Source organism: Myodes glareolus, chromosome 19 (assembly GCF_982192425.1).
Source record: "Myodes glareolus chromosome 19, mMyoGla1.1, whole genome shotgun sequence".
NCBI classification, from domain to species: domain Eukaryota; kingdom Metazoa; phylum Chordata; class Mammalia; order Rodentia; family Cricetidae; genus Myodes; species Myodes glareolus.
Window position 1 is genome coordinate 10,157,349 of NC_142044.1, and position 15,088 is coordinate 10,172,436.

The window sequence follows — 15,088 nt, forward strand, 5'->3', positions numbered from 1 at the left end:
TGTAGTTAATGAATGTTGCTGCCTTCTCCCAGTGGTAGTAAGTACTGAGGTACTCCAGTCAGGCTTAAGTATATGAGCTAATTTTTATGTTTATCTCTTTAGCTTTTGAGAAATAAAAAAAAACCAGAAATTGCAGCTTATATGATCAGCTAGGAAGTCATAGATTTCTCTTTAACAATTTTGAAATATGTTCACCTAAATTTATATGTTAAATTGGTTATATATGATTCCTACAAAATTCGTGGAGTTAATTGCACATGATAAATACTTCATGGTAGCAACCTGTATTCTTCAGTTTCCAAATTTACGTTTTTTTCTTTTAGTTCTTTTGCTTTTGATAAAGCATAGTGGTTTGGATTTGTTTTTTTGAGACAAAGTTTCTCTGTGTAGCCTTGGCTGTCCTGGAACTCACTCTATAGACCAGGCTGGCTTCAAACTCAGAGATCAGCCTGCCCTTGCCTCCCAAGCGCTGGGATTAAAGGTGTGTGCCGCCACAGCCTGGAATGGTATAATGGGTTTTAGATGTTTACTAGAACAAACCAAGTATGCGAGATCTAAATAGCTTGTGAAGTTCTACTCATAAGTTTGGGGTAAGTCATCGGAGGCAGTGTAGAGCTTCTTTCGTGTCTTTAATAGAAATGTTTACTTCCCAACCTTTTCTTAGTAAGCTTTAGCTAGATGTCCTTTCTTGGCTCGCTGTGATATTTGACTGGACATTTTGAACTGATGATTTGAAGATATTTTCATCTGTATGTACTCCTGGCCACAACGGTGACTATTTCTGGATAAAGATTGGTAGTTAAGAAGAAGATGGCAGTGATAGGACCTGCCTCTGGATCAGCTGTTACCTAGTGTAAACCTAACCATAACCAGTGTTCAAAAACCGTAAGACGATGGTGGTGGTTCATGTATTAAAAGGATGGGCTGACCCAGAGATAGCTGGTTCGTTTACTTTAATTAAGCCCACTGAGTTCGTGTTGGCTCTAATCTACCAATTACTGTTACTTTCACGCTCCATGCCCTTGGTCAAAGGAAATCCTTTAATTAGGTGTGAAAGGTAATGTAACCATTGTGAGCTGAATGATTCTAGCTGAAGCCAAGTGAGGAGTGAGGCATGGGCCTCACTTTTTGTTCTACAGGTTGGCTGTCTTAGGAAAGGAGACTGCCTTTTCAGAAGGAAGTTGGAGACTGGGGAAGATGGTAGATCTGTGAAAAGTACATTTGATTCACCAGTAACTTGAACTTGATGCTGCCTTAGGCCTAGCTCATTGTATGTTCAAAAAGAACTATGTGTGCTCGTGTGTGCACACTGTGTGATCTTTATTTTTCCTTAGAATATTCAGTTTTGTTCCAAAATCATAGTAGCAACTAGAACTAAGGATTCCCTTTTCTTCTCCCCTGCCCCCTCCCCGAATTGCTCTGGAACGTACTCTGTGGCCAGGCACACTGGAGTTCTAACTCGCCATCCTCCTGCCTTACCTCCCTAGGTGCTTCCAGTCCTGGCCCACCGAATTTTCATGTACAGCTAATTTGTTTTCTTGCTTTACTTTCTTCTTACCTTTTAATCTCCCATGTCCCCTAGCTGTAGCCATTGGCAGCTCTAGGAACTGGGGAGGTGTTTGAGAAGTGTTAAGGTGTGTTTTGAACAGAGGGTGCTGTTCTGTCTTGTAGGGCTACAAAGGAACACCGTTTTTAGGAACTTCCTAAAGCCAACCCAGCCTCATGCTAAAGGTTTGTTCCGGACCTTGCATACCTACCTGCTGCTGACCGCCAGTCCTAAGCAGTGGCTTTTGCAAAGACTGAAAATCTGGTCAGCCCCAACTAGTCTAAGCCTTCTCTTCCAGATTTCTACGGCTATTCTGCACCTGTTTTATTTACCCGGTGATCTGGTCACAGCAGTTTTGAAAACTCTGTAGAGTTGAAGAGATGGTACAAAATTAAGTAGTTTGTAAGTTTTTTTTTTCCTTTTAAATGGAGGAGGTGGTCTAATGATTAAATGAGATGGTAAAGGCATGGCAGGGGGAGCAGACCTGTAATTTTCAAGACTTAGGAGGCTGAGAGAGAATTGCCTCAAATTAATGGCCAGCCTGGACTACATAATTAGGCCTGTTGTAAAACATGAAAAAATAAATGGGGTTGTCAGGCCCTGCCCACGTTTCTTTGTGAGGTCCTACAGGGACTTCTAATCGCATCTACAGTGCTATGGTTGGCCCCTGCAGAAGGTAGGAGAGGCTGGCTAGGTAGACATAGCAATAGTCTCGGCACTGAAGTCCAGATTTAGGGTGTCATGCTGTAGAGCTTAAACTAATGTCCCCTGCTGGCTGTTACTCGCAGGCTTGGTTGCCAGCCTGTGGCCATAGGGGTGTACCATTGAAAGGGATGTTGGCACCATGGTCCACCTTTTTTTCTGTGACCCTTCTCAGTTTCTACAGGCAAGAAGAAACTTCTTCTTTTTCTCCGCTCCATCCTTCTATGAGGTTCTACCTTACCACAGTTCCAAAAACAATGCAATCAGGACACCGTGTGGACTATAACCTCTGAAACAGTAAGTCAGTATTTTGTCATGGAAACCTAAATATCACATGCTTAAGCCGCCTGGCAATCCTGTAAGCCAGTCATCATTTCCTATACAGAGAAGCAAAGCTTAGGAAGTTTGATCAACACAGCATAAAATGTCAAACTTCAGAGGAGGTTTATGTAGGTGATTAATCAGAATTCCTAGTGGATTATGGCTTCTATGAAATTCAAACTGGAAACATTATGAATTACCAAAAATATTGGGTGTAAGATGTTCTGCCCACTTCTAACTCAGTGAAGATAGAATTAATAAATGATAGTAAATAGTATCAGTTTGTGTTTTCTAAAAACTTATTTAAAACAAGCATGGTACCACATGCCTTTAGTCCCAGCACTGAAAAGTCAAGGGCAGATAAATCTCTGAGTTCAAGGATAGCTTTGTCTGCATAGTGAGTTCTAGGCCAGCCAGATCTACATAGTGAGACCTTGTATTGGTTTGGGGCTGGGGGATCTGGGATGGAACACTTATTTAATAAAATTGGAAGAAATTAGCTTAGCTTTATTTTCTGTAATTGGTGACTGTCGCTGAGTGGCAGGGCTACGTCATTAGGTGTCTACAGTTTATTTGGGTCAAATATGGCCAAGTGTGCTGGTGTTATCCCTGTGCGGACCGGTATTACAGCTTCTTAGGAGACCTTTCTGCTGCGGACACCTATAGCCATCTTTAGGATTGGGTGAGAGGCAGAATGACAGAAAAACATTCAACTTCTCACATAGAAAATGTAAAAGACATGGTTACTCAATGTTATATATTTTCTAACTCTTCTGTCAGTTTTGTTTTCTTATAGATTACTAATTATCACCCTGTATTTTACTTGGTAAAAATATTCAAACCATAGTTTGAATTCTTAACTCATACACTGTTGCTGTTTTTAAACTTACTGATTTTTGTTGAATAAAACTGCTCATTTTGTAGCTCATTTTGTAGCAAAGCAACACCACTGCTAGATAAAATGAGGCTTCTGTCTTGTTTTCTTTCTTTTCTTTTTCTTTTTTTAAGTTAGGGTCTGAGTAGTCTCCTGGAACTTGTTTTATAGACCAGGTGGCCTTGAACTCAGAGATCTAAGATCCATCTGTCTCTGCCTTCGAAGTGCTGGGATTAAAGGCATGTGTCACCATGCCTGGAGAATCAAAACACATTATTTTGTTTGTTTGCTTTTTTGAGATAGGGTTTCTCTGTGTAACCACTCTGACTGTCCTGGAACTCACTTTGTAGACCAGGCTGGTGTTGAACTCACAGGGATTCACTTACCACTGCCTCCCAGGTGCTGCACCATCGCTACCTGACTCCAAAACTTTTGAACTGATTGTGGTGGAGAATACTTATAATCTCAATACTTAGGAGTTAAAACGAGGGGATCACAAATTCAAGGCCAGTTTGAGCTACAGAGCGAGGACCTGTCTCAAAATACCAAAAATGAATATAATTTTGTTTTCAAATCTGCATTTTCTTGTAGTGCCAAGTGAAGTATGGTGTGCACACAGTCATCGACATCCTGAACCTGCCACGTTTAAGTTTAAAACATAGAAATACAAGTTCTTTATCTTCCAAAGCACTGCTGTGCACTTGGGCCTGATTACTGTCTAATCAGTTTTGGTTAGAAGGAGCCCTTATGGATCAAAGTAATACATATAATATTTTGAAAGTGCCCCCCCATACACTGCATTCTGGGGTAGATAGAAAAATTGTTAAAACTTTCATTTTCTCCGTTTAACAAGTAAGCCTGAAATGATGTGGTAGTGTATAAGTTAGTTTAAGAATGCAAGGACTTTTTATTTAGTTTAAGAAGAGAATTGGCAAATCATTACAAATACCGAGCTATTTTGAGCTAAAGGAAGGATGGACATGCTGACGGAGCTGTGAGCCTACTCTGATATTTACAGGGTGAAGGGGGGATGTTGACTTCCACTTCAGTTTATGTCTCTGTGGCCCCAGATGCTTTCCACTCCCTTCTCGGAGTGGGAGGTAATGAGTCCCCTTCACAGTTAAACCAACATGACACTGGGAAACACGTTTGCGAGAATAGAGTACTATTCCAAATAACTGAGCGTTTCCATATGAAGTCTTGCATAAGCTGACAATTTCAAAGAACATGGTACACAGCAAAGTGGTTTTCAAACTATTCCAGATGCTATGCCCTCATTTTGTAGGAGACAGATGAAGCCAGATGGCAAGGTCCCAGGCTTGCTGTCATTCCAAAAATTTTGTGTTTGTGGATATGTTTTATATATTGGGTTTTTCTTGTTCAAAACTCATTTTAATGGATATGCCTTTGACAAAGTCGAATTCTATGGGAATACTTCAGTGTTAAACAAAATTCTTCTGAGTAAGATTTGGATTTAAAAGTTACTTGGAATTTTTGATAGAATCATTATAACATTCATAACAGGCAAAATTGGTAGTCATTGCAAAGTACATTTCTAGTTTATTTTATTGTTATTATTATTATTGAATTTTTGAGACAGAGTTTCTCTGTGTAGCCCTGGCTGTCCTGGAACTCACTCTGTAAACCAGACTGGCCTGGAACTCAGAGATTCACCTTCGTTTGCCTCTGAATGCTGGGATTAAAGGCATGCACCACGCCTTTAAATAACGGATATAAACCTATTTTATTTTACTTGGACTTAATACTTACTTGTATTTTCAGATAGCTAGGAATTTGTGGATATTGCCTCAAGCATAGTTTGCTATAAATTTATTTTTCTAAATTACTACTTATTCAGCAGGCAAGATTAGGAATATATAAATTTTTTAAGTACTCACTGACCCAAAATGGAAGAAAACTACTCCAATCCTTTCAAAAAGAAAACCCTCCAAGAGAAACACAGACTCAACCGCGTGGGTGGAGCCTATGACAAATGCATATCTCAGACTTCCTTCTACACCAAATGTCAGAATGCTGGGAATCTGACCACATTGTGCCTGCACCCCACCCCCTACCTGGAAAGGTCAGCCTATTCCTGTGGGAAAAACCTGTTCTTATAAATTGAAATGTTTGTTCACATAACCTTAGGAAATATTTAACATTTGCTTTGCTGTGATGGCAATTTGTGCAATAGAGTAGAATTGTTCTTTCTGTCTTTTTGTGCATCACGGGTACCGAAATTCCTGACAGCAACTTGGAGGCTCTTCTATGTGCAGGATCAGATCATTTTGTTCACAAAACCAGGCAGCGCCCTGAGCTTCCAGAAAGCAAGCATGCACCATCCCTTCCTGTTCCAAGGAACTCATTTGAGAGACTGGTCTGAATACAGGCAGTGATTTTCCGCACATTATACATGCTGACGCCCTAGAGCAGGCAGAGAATGGGAAAGAGACAAATAAGAGGAAAAGGAGTCTGCTGCAGGGTCCCCTTTCACCTTTGTGATGGTTTCACGGTGCATAGGATATACAGGGCCTGAGGTCTCAAATGATCTGCCTCCTTTGAAGATTTTCAGTCCTGTGAAGGATGCAAGGCATTGGAGGCAAGGAAGTAGTTTGCTGCTGGTGAGAAATCTGCCTCCAGTTTGCTAATAACTGTGTGGCTCTTGAAGATCTTTTCTAGCAGGAGTCAGTCCTTCCTCTAGAGCCATCTGAAATTGTTACCAGTGTGGAGTTCTGGTTTACGGTAACAACAAGAAAATGTCACAGATAGGTCTATAATTTTTTTTAAAAAAAGTAAAAATGCCGTAAATTAGCAATGACTAAAAATAACCATAAGGTGGGACTTCAAGGAAGCAAATTGTATCCAGGTTCTTGTCCAGGCTGAACGGCAGGAAAGAACCTGAGTCAGTATGGCTCATTATTTTGGAACACTTCCGAATATTCATGTCCCTGAATAGTTTCCCCTTCCCTTTTAGCCAAAGCCTTCTACTGCTGACTAGAACTGCAAGATAAACCACTGCAGTGTAAGTACAAATATGTGTGCCTCCCTTGTGTACACTCCAGTAGACAGGACCCTCACAACTGTGTAAGTACAAATATGTGTGCCTCCCTTGTGTACACTCCAGTAGACAGGACCCTCACAACTGTGTAAGTACAAATATGTGTGCCTCCCTTGTGTACATTCCAGTAGACAGGACCCTCACAACTCTCATTGTGGACTCTGTCAGGATCTTCTTTAGACTTCCGTTTCTCAGTTAACCCTTTCTTTCTCTGACTTCAGTTTCTCTCCCTTCAGGTATTCACCAGTCAAACTCTGGACCTCATATCTCCTTGTAGGTTTTTGCACATTTTTCTACTTCCAAGTAAAACTTAAAGCAAACAAAAACAAATTTGCTGCACATTCTTACTTATTTCCACTTTCTTTCTTTCCCCTTTTGTGGTTGCTGAGAATCTCTTACAAGAGTAGCTGCATTTACATCCTTTCCACTCTTCATTTCTTTCCATGTCTACTACTATTTGTTAAATTCATGACCATTTATTTAGTTAGTTAGTTTGGTTTTTTTGAGACAGGGTTTCCCAATAGCTATGGAGGCAGTCCTGGAACTCACTCTGCAGACTGAGCTGGCCTTGAACTCACCGAGATCCACCTGCTTCTGACTCCTGAGTGCTCAGATTAAAGGTGTGTGCTAGCATCGCCCAGCTATAATTATTTCTTTAGTTATTGTTGTTACATGCATATACACACACATACAAACACACACATTCATAGTTGGCCTAACAATTTGAACAGAGCTTTCTATGTCTGGTACTGGCATTTTTGTTAGTCTATAGCTCTCTTTTTTGGGAGAGCATTTTAACCCCGTGTGGCATACTGCATTCAAACGATATGTGTGTGTATGTATGTATATGTGTATATATTTAAGTAAATGTATCTTTCCCTATGGCTTTTTCAAGCAGTGTTATTATACTTTCTACTCCCCCCCCCCAGTTACAATCCAATGTTATGGAATAATCTTTTTGTATACTGTAAAGATGTGTCTTTGAGAAAGTGCCTTCTGATTGGTTTAATAAAAAGCTGACTGACCAATAGCTAAGCAGGAAAAGGTTAGGTAGGAGAGCCAAACTAAGAGAATTCTGGGAAGAAGAAGGGTAGAGCCACCAGGAATCAAGAGGGCATGTAGAGAGAAGCAAGATGAATATGCCATGCTGGAAATAGTTATCACTGTGTGATAGAGCATATATAAGAAATATGGGTTTATTTAAGTTGTAACAGCTAGCTAGTAACAAGCCTAAGCTACCAGTCAAGCATTTATAATTAATAATAAGTCTCTTGTGTGGTTATTGGGGAGCCAGCAGTCCTGAGGAAAAACTCTGCTTACAAATGATGCCCAACATGGGGCAACATATATCCACATAAAACCCGAAAAAGTGTAAGAAAAGGTTCCAAACCCACAAAAAATGGAGCCAAACACTAGTTCCTATTTCTGAAGTCTCTCTCAAGGGCCAAGATACAAAGAAACGTCTCCATGCAGCTGCTTATGGACTTGAGTCACCAGCATGAGCCCTACCAGCACATTATGAGCTAAGGGGCATGATGGGATGGATCCCTCAGTCTCTCACATGGGCTACAGTACAGACAGTAAAGCCTGCATGGTGGGCTTAAGGTTTGCTCATGCAAATAGAAGAGGTTACAAATATACAGTAAATACTCTTCCAGACAGCAAAAATCCCTATAAAAGGATAACAATGTGATTACTGGGCTTGGGAGAGAAAAGAGAAAGAGTATAGACAGTCATAAAAAAAAAGTTTAAGGACTGGAGAGATAGCTCAGAGGTTAAGAGCACTGGCTGCTCTTCCAGAGGTCCTGAGTTCAATTCCCAGCAACCACATGGTGACTCACAACCATCTGTAATGAGATCTGGTGCCCTCTTCTGGCCTGTGGGCAAGCATACAAGCAAACACTGTGTACATAATAAATAAATAAAATCTTTTTAGAAAGTTTAAAAATAAAGTCATTAATGTCTTTAAATTTTTTGATTGCTGATTAACAAGTGGTATCTGCTAACAGACATTGGACTATGAAAGCACCTGGGTTAAACCAATCCATACATTTTAAAAGTGTCTTGACTCCAAAATGGAAGTCAAAAGATGTGTTACCTTGGGGAGTAGTTTGTGCTTTTGTTCCTAAAGGAAACAAAAGGCTGTGCATTTGTTCAAGGTTGAAGATAATCAGGATTGTTCAAGAAACCCCCCTGAAAATCCTGGCTACAGACATAAAGAAATAAACCTAGAAAAACTACGAAACATGTAACATATATTTCATCTGCTCAAACATAAAACAAAAAGTCGTTTCCGGCTAACATGTACAGCACACAATCCATGCTTACATTAATGCAGATATGCAGGTTACCTTTAAAAGTGTATGTATTTTCAGAGCAAGGTTGGCCAGGTGTTGGTCCAACATTTCAGAGCAGCTGCAGTTTGCTCAGAATTCTGCATCCAGAAAAGTTTCAAGACTGTAGGCAGAGACTGCTCATTCGTTCCCAGACACCCAGACCCAAAACAATCACACAGAAACTGTATTAATTGCAGTGGTGTTTGGTCAATAGTTCAAGCATATTGCTAGCTAGCTCTTATATCTTAAACTAACCCATTCCTATTATTTTAGTCAATCCCACATCACAAGACTGTTGGCTGAGATAGCTTAGCAACACAAACTATGTCAACCAGGACTTGATCATTTTCCTGATTTTCTCAAGGTTGTCCCAAGGATGCCAGTGTTCCCAGGAAACTGGAAGCAATCTAGAGAAAAATAAATTCACATTCCCAAAAGATGGATTATGGATGTTAGTCATCATTTAGGAGGAGTTGGCTACAAGTTGTTATCGATCGTGATCAAAATAAATAAATAAATAAATGAAAGAGTTAGATTCAAAGATCTCTTTCTGAAGAAAAAGGGGGATATAGAAATAATAGGGAAAAGAGAGATTATTAAATCTACTTTAATCAAAAAACTGTTAATCTCAAAATATTTTACATTAGAATGGATTTTGGTTTATTGATATTAATTTGAAGTTTTTTTTTTAGACCGAGATTGTATGTATGTGTCTACTGTTGTTTGGTATTGTGCTTATGCAGCTCATTTAAAAATGTATAATTAAGAAATACAGGTTAGTAGTTAGTCATCTATAATAATCAAACTTGTAGTCATTCTAGGTATGTTTTCAAGGTTAAACAGATATATTTAGATAGATGGTCTTCAAACACTTCAACCACTGTAGATTATGGCATTTAAAGTCTTTAATAACCTAAGGTTTCTCATGACAGTGAGTCACATCTGCTCCTAGAAGTGCCAATTAACTTCAGAGTGAGGATGATGGACATTGAAGAAACTCCATATGGAGTTTGCTTTCTTTGTGGCAAAAGCTAGTCACTGGGCAAAGAAATTGCCCTTGCCTTAGTTGCTGACAGTATACTGCTTAAATTGAACCAACAGGACGCAAAAGAAAGCAACTGCCAAACTTTTCAAAGACAAGGTATGACAGTCCTTCAAAATTCCTTGCTTCTTAGAAATTTCTGTCAGATATACTAGACCTATCACCCAATGATGGATGCCCCAACATTACAAACTTTGGGCAATTGTCTAGGCAGCCAGATGTCCCTGTAACTAGGTAATTAGGTAACTAATGTAATTAGATAACATTACACCCACATGGGGTCTTTGATGTAGTTAAAGACTAAATATAAGACTTAAAATTTTCCTTAGTTATGATAAAAGGTATATAAAATTTTTGACTCACAAAGATAAGATAGATAGTATTTTCTCTAATTTTGCCAAATACAAATTGGCTAGATATTGTAGCTGTAATTCTTCAGCTATTCAGATAACTGTTTTTGTTGTATATAATTTTACAACAAAATGTTAATGTTAAAATCTTTCTTTTTAATTAGACAAAAAAGGGAAAGTGTAATGAAATAATCTTTATACGCTGTGAAGATTTGTCTGCCAAGATGCCTTCTGATTGGTTTCATAGAAACCTGTAGCTTATGGAGGGCTGTTGTCTTGGCCTTTCATATTGTTTGTTTTTGTGATGTGACCTGGGGTTATGGGTGTCTTTCACTGGTTGTGTATTTGATGTGAGATTCTAGCTGACCAGCGGTGGGGCTACTGCAGGGGCAGTGTGGTCAGATCTAGGGTTGGAAGTGTGGAGACAACACAGGTGTGTGGTAGTTTGAGGTAATTGACCCCCATAAGGTCATGGGGAATGACACTACTGGGAAATGTGACTTTGTTGGAGTAGTGACGGCCTGGTTGGAGGAGGCGTGTCACTGTGGGGAAGAGCTTTGAGTTTCCTGTGCTAAAGATCCCACCTAGTATTTTATTCTACTTTCTGTTGTCAGGGAGTCAAAGCTGTAGAACTCTCAGCTCCTTTTCTAGTACTGTGTCTGCCTGCCCACTGCCATGTTCCACCATGATGACAATGGACTGAACCTCTGAATTGTAAGCCACCCAATTAATGTTTTTCTTTATGGGAGTTTCCGTGTTCATGGTATCTCTTCACAGTAATAGAAATCCTAACTAAGAGACTTGGTGTTGGAGAAACTCACTAGACAAGGCCAGTGAAGGAGCTAAATGATTGACCGGCAACATGGGGCTGGTGCAGGTGGGAGTTGTTTGGGGGAACTCACCAGGCAAGGTGAATAATGTACATCAGGAGCTAGACCTAGGAACATGGACACGGCATGGACAGGCAAGGTTCTGGTCTTCCATTCACTCTTTAAGCTGGTCCACTCTGGCTTCCATCCCTAAATCTCCCATAAAAGTGAATTGATATAGTCATTAAGACTGCTATCAAAACCAGTGAATAACTTGTTATTTCATATTATACATCTTCCGAGAGTTTTACCACTGCGTTAAAGCCACTTTCTGTCTCTCCTACTCTACTTTCCTACTTTTTTCTCATCTTTTCAGCAGTCTCTTCCCTAGCTCGTCAGCTCTTCATTACTCACGTCTGTCTAAGTGTGAGAGTAAGAGATTTAGTATTTGGCCTTCTTTCACATTTCTTGGATGATTTCATCTGCTCTGTTTTTAAATACTGTGCAGCATCAAGGAGCCCAAATTCTCTAAGTAGCCCTGGCAGCTCCTGGGATCATCCTCAGTAGGTATGCAGTTTCTGACTTGGCTTTTCCACATACTGGAGTAGACATCACACATATTCTCTTAGCCAAGCATGATTCTCTTGAACTCTTAATTTTCAGCAAATGGCACTCATTAATGGAATTGCTCAAGCTGGAGACCATTGGGATATCCTTAATTTCTTCGTTCTTCTTATACCCTTCCTTCCCTCTCACCTATTTATTTCTATATTTATGCAGCTTAATCAGTTAGCCTCTTCCACAGTCAGGTAGTTGATCTCTCATGTGCTCTATGAAAATAGAACTGTACTTGGCCCCTCATTCCCACTCCTGCCTGACTACAATACAGCCTACACCCAGCAGTTAATTCTGAAAAATAAACATCTCATTGTGCTGCTTAAGTCTATTAATATTTTCTCATTGCATTGCCAGTAAACCCAAGCCACTACCATGGTTTACACACTCCCATATGAACCAGCTTTCTGTCTATCCTCTTCCCTTCTCTCTACCACCCTTGCTTCCCCCCATGCTCCCCAAATATGTTGAATCTTTATCTACCTTTGGAGTCTTCACACTTGGCACTAGGTCTTCTGCCCTGCCTTTCTATTTGTGACCAACCCAATAAAATAACTATCTGGCTTGTGAGATCCCAAAAGGTGGCTGATGGATGAATTATACAGTGATTTCCAGATCTATGTGACAGGTTCTTTTCTAAATTCTTGACATTTGTACATGAGACAGAACATAGATCCTTGCCCTCTTCACAGAGCTAAAATATCAATGAGAGATATATGGGTAAAAAGACATCAACGGTATAAATAAACAAAAATGACAGATGTTATATTTAAAGTGCTAGAGAGGACAATTTTGGGGGTGAAAGACCATTTGCCAGATCACCTCCATTTCTCTAGTAAGACAGAAGAGGCATTTCACTGCAGACTCTGGCTTTTGAAGATGGACATAGAGATCTTGAGCAGTTTTGTTCTTAGAGGCTCTTTAGTTCCACTTGTAAAGTAGAATCCCATTTCACAGGGCAGATCTTTCCCTCCACCCATCCCCATGCTATCATTGAAAAACAAGGAGGATGGAGGATGGGCAGTACTCCTGTGATCTCCCTCTCCTGGGAAGAGGGAGATTAGTTCTAGCTCTACTCTCTAGCAAGCTTAAACAACCACCCATCTTTCCTGGAAAGAGTTAACACATGCTACTGATTATGTGTGGAAGCAAATGCATGGTTTATTTAAGACAGAGCTACTCTTATTTTAGAAATAATGCTTTCCAAGATAGGATATTTACCTTTTATGTTAAAAGAAATTTTTATTCTTAAATGTGTGTGTGTGTGTGTGTGTGTGAGAGAGAGAGAGAGAGAGAGAGAGAGACAGACAGACAGACAGACAGACAGACAGAGACAGAGAGACAGAGAAAGAGAGAGAGAGGAGGGGAAAGGTACTTTAAGTGTGGTGTGGGAGAATTATCTGTATTCTGTCAATCATGTATTTTAATAAAACACTGATTGGCCAGGCAGAAAGTATAGGCAGGAATACCAGACAGGAAGTAGAGGTGATGCAATGAGAACAGGAGAATTCTGGGAAGCAGGAAGCTCCCTCTGCCACTCCTGCCCAGATCACCAAAGAAGCAACATGTGAGCTGACAGTTGAAAAAGGTACCAAGCCATATGGCTAACACAGAGTAGAATTATGGGTTACGGAAAGATGTAAGAATTAGTTAATAAGAAGACTGAGCTAATGGGCCAATCAGTTTATAACTTAATGTAGACTCTGTGATTTCTTTGGGATATGCCGGTTGTGGGGTACTGGGTGGGACAGAAACCCCAACAAGCCGGCCCTCATGCTATAGATGGCACCCACGTGGATAACTGAATCCACAGAAAGCCTGAGAAAGCTTGGAAAAGAATAGAGTAAAGCATGGCTTCTTGGTGGCAGCAATTTCTCGGGTCTGCTCTGCTTGCTAGAGGCGAGCAAGCGCTCTCATCTAAGAGAGGCTTCCTGACTCAGCTTTAGCTGCAAAACCCTGCAACTCTTTTAAGAGGTCCTGCCACTAAACACTTAAACTGTGTTGAGGAAAAGCCGAACGCATGCTTTTCGGTTTTCAGCTATAGCAGGAAAAAAGCTGCACTGTTTTAAAATGCCAGCCGTCCTGCCAGGGCAAACTCTGACTCTTTCAGGCAGGCAGTCTGACTGAGTGTGGTCTGTGAGCAGAATGCGGCAGCTTACTTGCTGGCAGGGACCTTGAAACACTGTAGAGTTTCAGTGGCTCTGGCGGGACCTCTGCCATGAGGCTGGAAAGCTAAGGAATGGGCTGGATCTAGTCGTCAAAGCCACGGCTTTCATCCTATCCTTAAAGACTCATGTAGTCAGAAAAAGAGAGAGATTCAAAGAAGAAAGAAAACCTATAAATGTTTTACAATATGTTAAAAATATATGCAGGCTAAAAGTGAAAGTTCTTAAAGTTAAAAGGAAAGAGAGTAGTTGGGTGTGGTGGTACACACCTTTAATCCCAATGCCTGGGAGGCAGAGGCATATTGACCTCTGTGACTTTAAGGGGAAGAGGTAGTTTGACCTCTGTGACTTCAAGGTGTGGTAGCACACACCTTTAATCCCAATGCCTAGGAAGCAGAGACAGACAGATCTCTGTGAGTTCAAGGTGTGGTAGCACATGCCTTTAATCCCAGCACTGGGGAGGTAGAGACAGGCAGATCTCTGTGAGGTCAAGGACAGCCTGGTCTACAGAGTTATTCAAGGACAAAGATATATACAGAGAACCTGTCTCAAAAAGCCAAAAGTTAAAAATAAAAATAAAAGAAATAGATGTTGAAATAAAGTCACATAAATATGGAAAATATACAGAGAATCTTGATACTGTATGTTATTATGCTCTCTTTGAATTGTTTGAATGCTAAGGAAGGAGAAACAGCTGCTAAAAGACTTTTGTTTATAAATGCTGCTGAACTAATCCAAGATAGATATTTTGAAAATACCTTGGCTTCAAAAATGAAGTCAACAGGTATGTTACTTTGGAGAAGAGATTTTGCTTTTGTTTCCACAGAAAATGAGAGGCTGTGGATTCATTCTGAGTTAAGAAAAATCAGGTTCGATAAAGGAAGACCACCTGAGAAATCTCCGATAGGAACAGATGGCCCAGATGACAGAGTTCTTCATTCAGAACAGATTCAAGACTGCTGCCTGAGATGATCAAGACTCCCAGGATATTCCAGTCAGGACTTGATTATACCTCTAAATTTTCTTTAGGTCCCCATAAGATTATCAGCGCCCCCAACCAGCAGGAAGTAGCCTGAAATACTATGCCCACATTTCCAACAAATGGACTATGGGTATTTTCCTTTGTTTAAAAAAAAAAGAGAGAGAAATGGTGCGGGAGAATTATCTGTATTTTGTCAATCATGTTTTTAATAAAACGCTGATTGGCCAGGCAGGAAGTATAGGCGGAAAAACCAGACAGGAAGTAGAGGTGGAGCAAAGAGAACGGGAG